Source organism: Paramormyrops kingsleyae, chromosome 24 (assembly GCF_048594095.1).
Source record: "Paramormyrops kingsleyae isolate MSU_618 chromosome 24, PKINGS_0.4, whole genome shotgun sequence".
Lineage (NCBI taxonomy): Eukaryota > Metazoa > Chordata > Actinopteri > Osteoglossiformes > Mormyridae > Paramormyrops > Paramormyrops kingsleyae.
This window is the reverse complement of record NC_132820.1, coordinates 21,937,219-21,951,450: the sequence shown is the minus strand read 5'-3', so window position 1 is coordinate 21,951,450 and position 14,232 is coordinate 21,937,219. Positions and strand designations below refer to the sequence as shown.

The 14,232-nt window shown below is 47.9% G+C and overlaps 1 long non-coding RNA gene across 1 annotated transcript; it reads right to left on the bottom strand.

Annotated features, from left to right (window-relative positions):
* Positions 1 to 2,179: 2,179 nt before the first annotated feature.
* Positions 2,180 to 12,067, bottom strand: LOC140582264 (uncharacterized). The gene is made up of 2 exons (XR_011985191.1): positions 10,227 to 12,067; positions 2,180 to 4,438 (listed from the first exon to the last, which is right to left on the bottom strand). It is a non-coding gene; the product is annotated as an uncharacterized lncRNA (long non-coding RNA).
* Positions 12,068 to 14,232: the final 2,165 nt, after the last annotated feature.

Sequence of the window (14,232 nt, the reverse complement as noted above, 5' to 3'; positions counted from 1 at the left end):
TTAAGTTAATTTCCTAGATCCTTAAATTTGCAAGCAATCATTTGAAGAGAGAATGAACCTTTACTATGTGAGAAAGAGAAGTGCTCCTCCCTGCTTAATCAACTTAAAACACATAAAAGATTCTCCTTCACCTTTCCCCTTATACTACAAGCCTTCCATTTCAGTTTAGCTGATTCTTAGCACAGCTGACTAGTAAATTTCTATGCTATATTGCCAGTAACTCACTAGCAGTGTACTGATTTTTCAGCTATGCCCTTGTTTGTCAAAGTTTAATTATCATTAATTTCCCCCACAAGGATTGTTGATGTACCGCTTAAATAATCTCAACCAACATATTGGAATATTCTTATGACAGAGAACCTGTCGTGTTAGATGGCATAATTAAAATACAAAAAAAGCAGTCGTGTGTGTAGAAAAGAATCTGCTGTATCGATTTTATTTAACCAGGAAAAAAATCAGCGTGTAATATTTCAATTAAATATCCTTTTTATTTATGACATAGTATGATAGTTTCATGGACAAAGAGCAAGTACTAAATGACCAACAGCAAGCAGTTATGAAACAGGAAAAAGAGAGAAAGAGTCCGACGGAGTCACCACTAGATCCAGTACCAGGGGGGTCAGCCACGTTTCCGTGAAACATGATGTATTGCAGTTTCTTGCATCGTGCTGGAACTCCAACCTCGCTCTTAGGTCACCTAGTTTAGACTGGACGTTTGCGAGCGGGACTCTGGGCAGTGGCGGGCGATGTGCTCGTTTCCTCATTCTGTTTCGGACGCCGCCGTATGTCCCACAGTGCTTCTTTGTTCGGCGCCGCGGGGTCATGCGGCCGCATCCTTTGTTTGGTTTGTTTTACACAAACGTAAAAGCATGGACTATACCCCTAAAGGGAGGCCTTATTGAAATAATATGGATCATTTAAGGCCTGCATTCAAATATTACATTAAAATGACTAAATTAAAATGATTAAGTTTACCCATCTTTATCACTCTGCCTTAAACAAAGGAGATGCCTGAAACTCATTCCGGTCCATCTCCTCGGTATACAGAGTACACTTTAGATGGGCAGTAAGTGCATTTCCCTGCCACTCCAGGGAAGCCGGTGTGGATGTGCAGGCTAGCTGTTTGGTCCCTGTTTCAGGTTCCATGCGGCAGAATCTGCAAAGGCGGCCTGCTTGTCGTGAGTCTGGCCTTTTCCTCTTTTTCTCCACCCTCTTCTCCACCCGTTTCTTGGCAGCCTCCCGCTCCTTCTGGAAGAATTCTGTCTCTGCAAATTCATCTAAGGCCATTTTGGGGTTAGAGAGCCCCTCAGCAAAAAATGTTACATTTGTAAACAAAAATCAGGTAACACTACTTAAGGCCATTGCTTTAGCAATTTATAAACACATTCATAACTAATAATAATGAATCCATAAAGTATTAGAAACATGGCTATAATTATTTATCAAAAGGCATAACACATTATACCCATGTGTATTATGCATTATGAATGATTTATGAAGGTCTCATCTGGAATGCACTATAGATACCTTCATAATGCATTATGATGCTCGGAATAATACAGCTTTGTACCGTATTACAAAGGTATCTATAGTGCATTATAGATGAGAGCTTCATAAGGCAGTCATAGTGCATAATAAACATGGCAATTTGTTATGCCCTTTTAGAAATATAGCCATGTTCATAATGCTTTATGAATGCATTATAATGCATTGTCAATGTGTTTAAAAATGACTAAAACAAAAAAAATGTTACCAAAAATCATTTATGGTTCTGCCTGTGATGCTATCAACACTCAAGCTTTTCTGGTCAGTGCAATTTATAATTGTTCAGACAGATAATAGTCTACCATGTGAGCGATGCTCAGGTCACTGATCAACACAAGTTTGTCAGAAACGGACTGACAAAATTTTTTAACGTTATGACAAAAAACTATACAAGCCATGGACACATAGGCTATGCGGCAAACCTAGCTTCAGCCTCTTACCAAGTGAGCGATGCTAGCTAATTGGTGACACAAAATTACTGTCAATACCGTGCCGACAAGATTTTATCATACAACAACATAAAAACCACACACATTATCAAATAACGGTCATGACAATTCATTATTTAGCGCATAATTACAGGGAACGTTGTTATGGAAATTTGGAGGTAGGAAGTAACAGATGAGTCCAATGGTTTAGCTTGGTTTCATTTATTGAGATATCTTTCTATGCGAGCTCGGGGAGACTCTCCACAGACAGTTCTGAGAAGTTCTCCAAATAGCAAACGCAGTTGCTTTCATTTTATACTGACAGACAAATGACCTTTCTCTGCAACCACAACCGGAAGACCCATGTCTGCTTTTGCACATTCTATGCTCAGGACAAGCTTTTCGTCTAGCACAAGCATCTTATATTTACCATATATAGAATAAAAATTCATCTCTTGTCTAGCTTAACATGGGTAAGGTCTAAAACCCCTCCCCAGTCTCTTGCATCTGTTTCTTCGAGCATAGCAACCTTATTTTGCAGCCTAACTTCCTTAGTAACCATCAGACATCATGCTTGGTGGTAATTTTCCACTACATTCCCCCCTTTGATACAAAATCATTCTTGTATCACACACTGACGTCGTCCTCGTCCGAGGAGTAAGGGTTCCCAGGAGCAGTCCATTCCAGCTGGGAAAGAGAGGCAGCAGAACGTGCTGTCTGCTGCTTCTTCCTCTGTGGTGGAACATCCTGCATAAGCTGTACCATCTGATGATGTGACGCCCGAGGATGAAATTGAGCCATAGTAGAACAACATGGTATACAGCATGGAACAAATAAGCACACACAGACAAGCAATAAAACAATAGGGAGAGCAGAGAGGATAATCAAGGTCCACTTCCCAAACCATGCCTGGAACACATTCAGGGGCCATGGCCATATGCCATTATCATGAGACTCCTGACTGTACAGCGCATGGGCGACCTCATGCATTTTGGCGATGGCCTGTGACAAATTTCCGTTGTCCTCGTCATTTGGGGGAATGTACGTGCAGCAATGGTCCCCAACCATAGCGCAAACTCCTCCTTCCTTGGCTAGCAGTATGTCTAGGGCTAATCTATTTTGGGTGGTCATTAAACGGACAGCCGTGAGTTCCTCTTTCACTGCAGTGAATGCAATAATGGAGGCATTAACGAACTTGGCCAATTGGTAATGAGTGGTCTCCAATTGGTTCCAAACCTGTGTCATGCCGTACTGGGGAAACAGGCTCATTCCAAACTTTTGAAGCTTTGTATAGAGCTGATGCTCAGGTGGGGGAAAGTCATTATTATCTATGGCCTTAAGAAAACGCTTCGTCCGGACATGGAGGGGGCCAGTGTTTCCTGTGAACACCATATGGACTGCAGCTTGTAATTGCACAAGACCACAAACACCTACCCAATTAGATGGTAACCATAGGTAGATGGAGCTCCCACACTCCCAATACCAATCTTGACCCTTTGTGGTCAGCCAATTTGGCCACACCCTACCTCCTGGGAGTGCGGCATATATCCAAGGGTTTACGCGCTGGTGAAGAGTGATATCCAGCCGGAATTGGGTAACATTCAACGCGGAGTGGTTAGTTATATCCTGATTATAGAAAAGTGACATGTTAATTCGGGAATCTTCCCCCTGGAAGCTATCAAACGGCATCCCGCTATTGGGGACATGACGTGAAATTATATTTTTACACTGTGAGGCGAGCACTGAGGGTAGTGGCACAGAGGACTTTGTCCATCCTCTCGTGAAATTGGCGCACAGGACAAACCGATTAACCCCAGGCGATACTGTCATGTCTAGTTTTCCTGATTTACCTGGGCGCGTGATGTTCTGGGTAGGCGCAAATATCAGTGCCACCACGCCTGACACAGTACCCGGAGCCGTCCGTAGGGGAAACGGCTGTTCCACTGAGTGAGGAATCAAAGTGCATACCAAACAATGGCCAGAAATGTTTTGTTGCATCACCGAGAAATTTGCAAATTGCCAATACGAATTCAGTTGAGGCATATGATACGTTTTTGTTCCTACACCCTTTTTATCATCTCTGCTTTCCTTTAGATTCACATGATCATACATATACCCTACATAAGCAATGATAGAACACAAAATTACAAAACCAATAATAATGCTTATAGCTGGGGCCCAATACCCCAATCTACGTCTCCAAATCATAGTCTTTCAGGAGGACTAAAGATCTCTTGCAGTGCGACTGATGGACCCAGGAGGAGATACCGTCGACCTTCACGGCGTTAGGTGTAGAGAGAAGGACTTGGTATGGTCCCCGCCACCTCGGTTGATGCCAATGCTTCCGGCGCAGGTCCTTGATCAGGATCCACTCTCCTGGTCCTATGGTCTCTGGCTGATTTGGCTCCGGTCCGACCTGAGCAGCCCTGATCTGGCTATGGATCCTCTTCAAGGAAATCTGTAAACTAGACACATAGGGTAGTAAATCGCCATCAACAGTTTCTAACGTGAGCGTGCCTCCCGGGTATGGGAGCGGCACTGGTCTCCCGGTGAGCACCTCAAATGGGGCTAACCCCATTCCACTATGTGTTCTTCCCCTCTGTCACACCCGACTGGACATCAAGGAGGGTGTGAGTGTCATGTAATACCCGTGAAGGCATGAGCGCCACTGGGGCATCAGTGTGTAAGGCTGCCCTCTTAGCCCACCAATCGGCCCAGGAGTTACCAATGCTGACCGGGTCAGAGCACCCCATGTGAGCCTTACACTTAACCACAGCAATGGAGTGAGGCAGTTGGATGGCAGAAAGGAGGTCTCGGACTAACTCATGGTGCTGTATTGGTTTACCTGTGCTGGTGAGGAAGCCCCTCTGTTTCCAGAGGGCTCCATGGTCATGGCATACCCCGAATGCATACCTGGAATCTGTGAATATCGTGACATCCTCACCTGCGAACTGGCGGCAGGCCTGGGCTAGGGCGAACAGCTCTGCAGCCTGTGCTGTCCAGGTGGACGGTAACTTACCTCCAGACAGCAATTGGCCCTCTGACACAACCACAGCGTTAGAGGTAGAAGGGCTCCCATCAGGGAGCCTAAGGGAGCACCCATCCACAAAAATGAACTCAGAATTTGGCAATGGGTCTTCACCCAGGTCTGATCTAGGCTTAGCGAGGGATTGAGCAACCTCAACACAGTCATGAGGGGAACCTTCCATTTCAGTGGGAAGAAGTGTGGCCGGGTTTATTGTGGAACACCTTTGGAGGGTCACATTGGAGAGAGTAAGCAGGATGTTTTGGTAGTGAATCAGACGTGCAGTGGTAAGGTGAGATGTTTTAGCCTGCGTTATTAGGGCATGCACAGCATGCGAGGTGTGCACCACAAGGGGATGCATTTGGACTAAATCTGCAGACATGAGGACTGCCTCCGCAGTGGCTGCCACAGCTCTGAGGCAGGCTGGCAGAGAGCTGGCCACCGTGTCCAGACGTTTAGAATAATACGCAATGGGGCGCAACCTGTCACCATGAATCTGGCCAAGGACGGCGGTCATGAAACCATGCCGTTCATCCACATACAATTGAAATGGCTTGGAAAAATTTGGTACTCCTAAAGCGGGCGCATCGCATAGCGCTTGTTTAAGGTCAGAGAACGCCGTCTCAGCCTTAGTCGTCCAGTCCAGTCTGTCATTAGGTCTAAGTCCTTGTCCCCCATGCATAAGGTCTAGTAAAGGTTGGGATCTTTCGGCAAAATCCTGGATCCAGGGACGGCAGTAGCCGACCATTCCCATCCATTTCATCGATTGCCTTTTAGTATCTGGGATGGGGGCCTTGCGAATCCCTTCTACCCGTTTTAGACCTAGGCGTCTGCCTAGGTGATTGAGGACATGTCCGAGATATTGAACCTCTTGTTTGACTAACTGCAGTTTTGCCTTTGAGGCTTTATGGCCATTTTGGGCTAGAAACAGCAACAGCGCTTTGGTATCTTGCTCACAACTCTGCCTAGTGGTGGAACACAACAGCAGGTCATCTACATATTGAATTAGGGTGCTCCCGCCCGGGGGCTTGAACCCCTCTAAGTTCTTTCCTAATTCTTGAGCATAAACGCTGGGTGACTCAGTGTACCCCTGGGGCATCACTGTCCACGTATAACGCTTGCCTCTAAAGGTGTGCGCAAACCAGTACTGTGAGTCTGGGTGAACAGGGACAGAGAAAAATGCATTTGCTAGATCAATAACAGAAAACCACTGAGCCTGAGGTGGTATGGATGATAGGATAGTTACTGGATTAGGAACAATAGGTGCACGGGGATGTATGGCGTCATTCACCCCCCTCAGGTCCTGTACAAACCGGCAGGATCCATCTGCCTTCCTCACAGGCAGGATCGGGGAATTAACGGGGGAGTAGGGAATTTCCTTCAGAGCCCCCTTTTGTACCAGTTCTTGGTGCACCATGGTGATACCCTTCTCTGCCTCAGGTGAGAGTGGGTACTGAGCTTTTACTGGTCTGTGGTTGGACTTTGGCTGGACTTGCAGTGGTGCCGCGGTGCAGATTCTCCCAAAGTCATTCTTGCCACTTGCCCATAGGGTTCCTGGTATCTCAGACAGCCACTCAGGTTCAGTTGGTGGGGCTGGTAGGTTCGTGGTCTGGCGATGTTCTTCAGAGAGGAACGCTTCTCTCCTGACATCTACTGTGAGGGAGATGGTATGTCTTTGAATGGTTCCATCAGTAGTGATACTTCGGCCATCCTCGACTGGAATCCAGTCTTGTCTGTCTTCGCAGTCTTTGATCCATGGGCCTAGGTCTTTCCATTGGTGGGCGTCAGTTTTTCCCAGTGACACATGGGGCATATGATGATCGAAGATCCATGTACTTTGATCTTGGTTGAGCTGGACAGACATGCCGGCCATGGACGCGCTTACATACAGAAACTTCATTAACACGGTCTCAGGGGGTTTCTGTTCTTCCAGGAAAAACATCATCCATTCCCTTATCTCATGGTCGCAGTGTGAACTATAGAGAGCCGTGCAATGGAGGATGGGGGTTGTTCAAGTGAGTGTGACACCTTTTCTCAACCAATGGTGTTATCAGTGAGGACCCATGCGGCGTAGCATGGCTTACTTTCTTGGGAGACATACAATCCAAGTGGGGGAGAGGTCAGGTGGACTCCCCTCTCGTCCAAATCAATTTTGCATTGCAGTTTACATAGTAGGTCTCTGCCCAAAAGGTTAACTGGACAGTGGTTATTCAACAGGAAGGCGAGATGGACAGGACCGGACCTTGTGGCAATGGATAACGGAACAGTCTCTAACAAGGTGTGGGGTAGGCCAGAGGACCCCACAACTGTCACATGATTTCCAGACTTAGGGACTCCAGGGAGGTCTGTGTCTTTCACTGTGGACTTGGTAGCTCCTGTGTCCACTAGGAAGACAACAGCATGATTGTCAATCTCGAGGGTTATCGTGGGGTCCTCCCTTGATGTCTCTGTGAGGGACAGGAACTGGCCGTTTCCTGGTCCCTCAGTCCCCTCGCCTCTTCATTGTGGGCCATCTGTACCCCACTGGGGTGGGGGCCCCTGACGGCTTCCTCCTCTTCCTCCCCTCTGTGGAGGCGGCCACTGTTGACCATTATTCTGGGGACAATCCTTTTTCCAATGATCTTGTTTTCCACAGAGGAAACATCCCTCTTGGTCATCACCCCGGGGTTGGGTGCGGTGGAACTGTCTCCGGTCTCGACTGCTAAAGCCGCCTCTTTCTCTCGGGGTTCGGCCCCTTCTGTTGTTAGGTCCACCCCGGTGGTATTGGAGCTGGGCTTGGGCTAACTGGAGCTGGGCCGATTGCAGAGTCGAGGCCTGCCTCTCTTTCTGGTCCTGGGTTACCTCTTCTGCATGTATAGCGTGACGTCTTAGTTCTTGCCACTCCGCCTGACTCCATCCCAGGCATGTGGTTTTCACCATCTGCTGGACCTTGGGTCGGAGGCCCGCCACAAAGAGCGTCTTCATGGCGTTCCTCCTTGCTTCGTCATTGTCGATCCCAGAGTGGTCTTTCATTAGCCCATCCAAACGTGCTTCCCACTGGGAGACGGTTTCTCCAGATCCTTGTTTTTCCTTTTGGATTTTGTTCCAGTCTGGAGTCTTCTTATATTTTTCCTTAATTCTGGTTCCCAGTGCTGCCATGTCTGCAGTGAATGGATTAGCCCGAGTATTCATGGCATTTCCTCCAAAATCAGCGTTCACTGCGGCCCAGTCACCTTTCAGCTTCCTCCGGAGAACTTGTTCCCATTCCCTTCCACTGGGTTGGTAAATCCCATCCAATGCAAGGACTTCATCCCAGAAACGGGCCCCTCCCACTTGGTTTGGGTCTGGCAGACTGTTCACCACCTCCTTCAGTTCACTTAGATCCCAGTTCCTCTGCACCTGTACCATCCCGTCGTCTCTGGGGTTTGGCATTTCCACCAAGGGGAACTGTCTTGGCACTCCAACAGGTGCCCTTTGCTCTTCAGTCGGAGGCTGTTGCATGCGTTGTTGAATACGCTCACTCCTTCGAGGAGGAGTATCTTCTTCATCTTCTGCCGAATCTGCAGCTCTTGTGGCTTGCGCTGGCGAGTATGCAGGGGGCGGATCCTGTCTCGCTGGTGGTGGCAGGATTTCCTGAGCAGGGGGAGCTGGCGGCGCTGAAGGGAGGGGTGGGTAGATGCAGCTGTCTTCCGCTTTCATTTTTTCGCACGACAGACGCACTGCCTTTGCCTCTATCTTCTTTCTCTTTTAACAACATATTCAGACTTTGTTGTGCTTGGACTGCCTTTGCTGTTTCCTCGCCTATTTTTTTTATGATTCCCTCATTCTTGCGTCTCTCAGCCTCTATTTCGATCTGTCTTGCCACATTTTCCCACATTTCCAAACATTCCTCTTCACCTTCACTACTTCTACAACATCCACAACAGCCTTCTCGCTTCTTTATCTTTCTTCTTACCATCCTTATTTTCGCAGGGTCGAAAGACCCATCTCTTGGCCACTTGCCACCTGTCCTTTTCGCCCACATTTCACACATCTCCGAAAAGTCCTTTCCAGTTCTTTCCTCTACTGCTTCCCTACATGTTTTACCCCGTAGTAAGCCCTTATTTCCCTTATCACGTTTTCGCATTTCCCTTTCAAATGCTGTTTCACCTTCCGGATCATAAGCCGGATCAGGAGTCCAATTTGACTTGCTACTGCTATTTCCCATTTTGTCGCACCAGACTTTCAGTACTGATTTTTTTTTTTTTTTTTTTTTTTTTTTTTTTTTTTTTTTTAAGATAGGTTACTTAACAAACATGCACAGAATATGTTAGACAAGCCAGTCTTCTTTGCATAAAGAAAAAGAGAAAAGGTAAACTTGTTTTCTTTGCAGGGAAAGAATATATATATATATATATATATATATTAAAATCGTCACACAGTAGAAAACTTCTATGCCTGTGTTATTTTGCAAAGCAAGTTCTTCATTGCAACAATGCAGACTTTTACAAAAGACTTATCACAAAACAATTATATTTGTATAATTTATGTATCCCAAATGCACATCCCAGTAACATAAACCTCAATTCGGGGTGCAGTTCTGATAATAGGGACAAAACAGTCGTGGGGATAATCTACAGTACACTGAGGTCTTTGTCTCAGCCTCTCCGTTAAACTATATGTTTGCAGAACCTTTTACACCTTAATTTCTGCTTAATAATTTTTTTTTTATACTTATGAGCACATTTATTTGATATTCTTGACTTGTCAGGTTTCTAATTTCACACTCGGCACACTCATCCAAACCACAAACCTTACACATTCATACCGTGCACGTTACATTCATACAATCTTATTTTATCTAGTCTGCAGACAAAACACATTTCACATCTCGCTGGACGTGATACAGATATTTTACGACTCTCTCAGTCGAACCTGGATATTTTACGACTCTCCCAGTCGAAACTTGGTTATTTTACGACTCTCCCAGTCGAACCTGGATATTTTACGACTCTCCCAGTCGAACCTGGATATTTTACGACTCTCCCAGTCGAACCTGGATATTTTACGACTCTCCCAGTCGAACTTGGTTATTTTACGACTCTCCCAGTCGAAACTTGGTTATTTTACGACTCTCCCAGTCGAACCTGGTTATTTTACGACTCTCCCAGTCGAACTTGGTTATTTTACGACTCTCCCAGTCGAACGTGAGGCCTTTACCTTCAGAAAGATACCGCAACAAATTTTCTATTCCACAAAATTTGTCCTACCTTTTAGTCCGGTCGGAGTGACGGGGGACCGCAGGCCTCAGGAACTGCGATGGGTCAGGCTAAAATTCTCTGTCCTCGACTCCAGACGGGTACCTCGTCGTCCTTCTAGGACTCGCGTCCTTCTGAAGGTCCTGGCGGTCCCCGTGCAACCGAATCCCGGACGAGCCCCCAAGTCTGTTATGGAAATTTGGAGGTAGGAAGTAACAGATGAGTCCAATGGTTTAGCTTGGTTTCATTTATTGAGATATCTTTCTATGCGAGCTCGGGGAGACTCTCCACAGACAGTTCTGAGAAGTTCTCCAAATAGCAAACGCAGTTGCTTTCATTTTATACTGACAGACAAATGACCTTTCTCTGCAACCACAACCGGAAGACCCATGTCTGCTTTTGCACATTCTATGCTCAGGACAAGCTTTTCGTCTAGCACAAGCATCTTATATTTACCATATATAGAATAAAAATTCATCTCTTGTCTAGCTTAACATGGGTAAGGTCTAAAACCCCTCCCCAGTCTCTTGCATCTGTTTCTTCGAGCATAGCAACCTTATTTTGCAGCCTAACTTCCTTAGTAACCATCAGACATCATGCTTGGTGGTAATTTTCCACTACAACGTATGAGAGACAAAAGTCTGTCAGTTCTCTCTCGTCAAACGAGTGAAATGGTTGCTAGTGATAATGTTACTATAAGCAAGCTGTTATGAAAACACCTGGCGGTATAACTGTAAATTTATCCTGTAGTTCTACATTTATCTCAAACAACGTGTCTTACCTTTGATAGATGAACATTGCGTGTAAATAACTGAAGTGAGAAGCTGGTGACTCGTCCTGCCTCCACAGAAGTTTGTCCCTAGAATAAAAGTTTTCTGAAACTATTTCCCCTCAGCACCTGGAAAGCTGAGCTTCATGTTTGGGTCATTTCAGTGCCCCTAGGCAAAATCTGCACAGGTGTACCTCTGTTTCATATATGTGCCCCATCCTTGGATCTGTGTGCTCTCAAATTCCCGGCCAAGGTTCAACAAACAAGCCATGTCATGTCATTCTGACACTGATATGTCTTCAAGCCATCATTAGTGGCTCCCTCATCTGGCCTCAGTAGTGGTTGCATCCCAGAGCCACCAGCAGCCTGCTGGTCTTGGTGGCACCCCAGTGTTTGCTTGTAGAGGAGATGCTCAGTGGCAGTGGCAATTCTATTTAAAAGAACAGTTTAATTTCAGAGCCAATGGCCGTGTGACCATGAAATGAAATGAAATGCCGACAACATTCCTGGAGCCTTCAATTTAGCATACACAGTGCCCTCTACAGGATTCTGTCGAAACTGCATTCCTTTCAGCCTCGTTCACAAAACGTGCGAGTTGTTTTCAGCATACGTTTTTCTTTATAAATCCCAAAACCCTCTTGCAAATATGCCTATGAATGTTTGGCATCTTTTTCGGTCACACGAAGCCTTTATAAATGAATTCCCCAATTAATACGTTTACATGGCTAGTGTTGTATTTGTATCCAGAGTGCGAATTACCCCTCCATAATTGGGGGGTACTGCCTTCATAACACTTCTATGACCATTATGGTCCGCTACCGCGTCAATACGAATAGTCGCCACCAGGATCAATGTTAAGAGTGCAAGATGCGCTAGGGGTGTTTACTAACATGTATGCAACACACGGTCATGGTCTGGACATGCGACAAAATGAGAATCAATACAGAAGATCTCATTATCCTTATCCCTATCCAAAAGAATTTGGTTTTGCTAACTCTCAGGAATTATCCTAGAAGTAGTATACTAGTAAAAGTAATAAGCCTATACATTTACAAACAGCCTGGTCTGGTCCAGCAGTCTGGTGTTATTCCTGCCCTCTCAGTCCCCCCAGCTCCAACAGCCTTCAGAAATGAATATTTGTCTATTAGGCTAATATCTGCCTTGATGATACAGTAGATAATGGTAGTAAAGTACAGCCTAATTTCTAACTCACCACTTGGTCCTGTGCGCTGTCCTTATCCTGCCATCTCCCTGCTGCCTGCTCACTGTCCTCATCCTGCCATCTCCCTGCTGCCTGCTCACTGTCCTCATCCTGCCATCTCCCTGCTGCCTGCTCACTGTCCTCATCCTGCCATCTCCCTGCTGCCTGCTCACTGTCCTCATCCTGCCATCTCCCTGCTGCCTGCACACTGTCCTCATCCTGCCATCTCCCTGCTGCCTGCACACTGTCCTCATCCTGCCATCTCCCTGCTGCCTGCACACTGTCCTGATCCTGCCATCTCCCTGCTGCCTGCACACTGTCCTCATCCTGCCATCTCCCTGCTGCCTGCTCACTGTCCTCATCCTGCCATCTCCCTGCTGCCTGCACACTGTCCTCATCCTGCCATCTCCCTGCTGCCTGCACACTGTCCTCATCCTGCCATCTCCCTGCTGCCTGCACACTGTCATCATCCTGCCATCTCCCTGCTGCCTGCACACTGTCCTCATCCTGCCATCTCCCTGCTGCCTGCACACTGTCCTGATCCTGCCATCTCCCTGCTGCCTGCACACTGTCCTCATCCTGCCATCTCCCTGCTGCCTGCACACTGTCCTGATCCTGCCATCTCCCTGCTGCCTGCACACTGTCCTCATCCTGCCATCTCCCTGCTGCCTGCACACTGTCCTCATCCTGCCATCTCCCTGCTGCCTGCACACTGTCCTGATCCTGCCATCTCCCTGCTGCCTGCACACTGTCCTCATCCTGCCATCTCCCTGCTGCCTGCACACTGTCCTTATCCTGCCATCTCCCTGCTGCCTGCACACTGTCCTCATCCTGCCATCTCCCTGCTGCCTGCTCACTGTCCTTATCCTGCCATCTCCCTGCTGCCTGCACACTGTCCTTATCCTGCCATCTCCCTGCTGCCTGCTCACTGTCCTGATCCTGCCATCTCCCTGCTGCCTGCTCACTGTCCTGATCCTGCCATCTCCCTGCTGCCTGCTCACTGTCCTGATCCTGCCATCTCCCTGCTGCCTGCACACTGTCCTGATCCTGCCATCTCCCTGCTGCCTGCACACTGTCCTGATCCTGCCATCTCCCTGCTGCCTGCACACTGTCCTCATCCTGCCATCTCCCTGCTGCCTGCACACTGTGCTTATCCTGCCATCTCCCTGCTGCCTGCTCACTGTCCTGATCCTGCCATCTCCCTGCTGCCTGCACACTGTCCTCATCCTGCCATCTCCCTGCTGCCTGCACACTGTGCTTATCCTGCCATCTCCCTGCTGCCTGCACACTGTCCTTATCCTGCCATCTCCCTGCTGCCTGCACACTGTCCTCATCCTGCCATCTCCCTGCTGCCTGCTCACTGTCCTTATCCTGCCATCTCCCTGCTGCCTGCTCACTGTCCTGATCCTGCCATCTCCCTGCTGCCTGCTCACTGTCCTGATCCTGCCATCTCCCTGCTGCCTGCACACTGTCCTCATCCTGCCATCTCCCTGCTGCCTGCACACTGTGCTTATCCTGCCATCTCCCTGCTGCCTGCACACTGTCCTCATCCTGCCATCTCCCTGCTGCCTGCTCATTGTCCTGATCCTGCCATCTCCCTGCTGCCTGCACACTGTCCTCATCCTGCCATCTCCCTGCTGCCTGCACACTGTGCTTATCCTGCCATCTCCCTGCTGCCTGCACACTGTGCTTATCCTGCCATCTCCCTGCTGCCTGCACACTGTCCTCATCCTGCCATCTCCCTGCTGCCTGCTCACTGTCCTCATCCTGCCATCTCCCTGCTGCCTGCTCACTGTCCTCATCCTGCCATCTCCCTGCTGCCTGCACACTGTCCTCATCCTGCCATCTCCCTGCTGCCTGCACACTGTGCTTATCCTGCCATCTCCCTGCTGCCTGCACACTGTCCTCATCCTGCCATCTCCCTGCTGCCTGCTCACTGTCCTCATCCTGCCATCTCCCTGCTGCCTGCTCACTGTCCTCATCCTGCCATCTCCCTGCTGCCTGCTCACTGTCCTGGTCCTGCCATCTCCCTGCTGCCTGCTCACTGT